Source organism: Galeopterus variegatus, unplaced genomic scaffold, assembly GCF_000696425.1.
Source record: "Galeopterus variegatus unplaced genomic scaffold, G_variegatus-3.0.2 Scaffold9082, whole genome shotgun sequence".
NCBI lineage: Eukaryota > Metazoa > Chordata > Mammalia > Dermoptera > Cynocephalidae > Galeopterus > Galeopterus variegatus.
Genome location: NW_007735193.1, coordinates 58,216 through 59,616, shown reverse-complemented (window position 1 = coordinate 59,616; position 1,401 = coordinate 58,216).

Here is a 1,401-nt window from a genome sequence, read left to right as displayed (position 1 = left end):
TATGGTAGATCTATCTTCAACTGTTTGAGGAACCTCCATACCATTTTCCATAGAGGCTGCATCATTTGGCAGTCCCACCAACAACGTATGAGAGTTCCTTTTTCTCCGCAACCACGCCAGCATTTATCGTTCAGCATCTTTTGGATTTTAGCCATCCTAACTGGGGTGAGATGGTATCTCAGTGTGGTTTTGATTTGCATTTCCTGGATGCTGAGCGATGTAGAGCATTTTTTCATATGTCTGTTGGCTATTCGTATATCTTCCTTAGAAAAATGCCTGCTTAGCTCTTTTGCTCATTTTCTGATTGGGTTGCTTGTTTTTTTCTTGTAAAGTTGTTTGAGTTCCTTGTATATTCTGGATATTAATCCTTTGTCAGATGTATATTTTGCAAATATTTTCTCCCACTCTGTTGGTCGTCTTTTAACACTGTTAATTTTTTTTTTTTTTTCTGTGCAGAAGCTCTTGAGTTTCATGTAAACCCATTTGTTTATTTTTCCTTTGGTTGCCCGTGCTTTTGGCGTCCTATTCATGAAGTCTGTGTCCAGTCCTATTTCCTAGAGTGTCTCTCCTATGTTTTCTTTAAGAAGTTTTATTGTTTCAGGGTTTATGTTTAATTCATTAATCCATTTTGAGTTGACTTTAGTGTATGGTGAAAGATATGGGTCTAGTTTCAATCTATTGCATATTGATATCCAGTTCACCCAGCACCATTTGCTAAAGAGACAGTCTCTTCCCCAGTATATAGGCTTGATGCCTTTGTCAAAGACCATATGGCTGTAGGTGTGTGGGTTGATTTCTGGATTCATTATTCTATTCCATTTGTCAGTGTGTCTGTTTTTATGACAGAACCATACTGTTTTGGTTATTATAGCTTTGTAGTATAGTTTGAAGTCAGGTAGTGTTATGCCTCCAGCTTTATTTTTTTGCTCAGCATTGCTTTGGCTAGGCGAAGTCTTTTGTTATTCCATATAAATGTCTGGATTGTTCTTTCCATTTCTGAGAAAAATGTCATTGGAATTTTGATAGGGACTGCATTGAATTTGTATATCACTTTGGGTAGTATGGACATTTTCTCTATGTTGATTCTTCCAATCCAAGAGCATGGGATATCTTTCCATCTTCTTCTATCCTCTCTAATTTCTCTCACCACTGGTTTGTAATTCTCATTATAGAGATTTTTCACATCCTTGGTTAACTCAATTCCTAAGTATTTTATTTTTTTGGTGGCTATTGTAAATGGGCATGCTTTCTTGATTTCTATTTCTGCATGTTCACTATTGGAGAATAGACATGCTATTGATTTTTGTGTGTTGATTTTGTATCCTGCTACTGTGCTGAATTCATTTATCACCTTCAAGAGTTTTTTTGTAGAGGCTTTAGGCTGTTCGATATATAGGATCA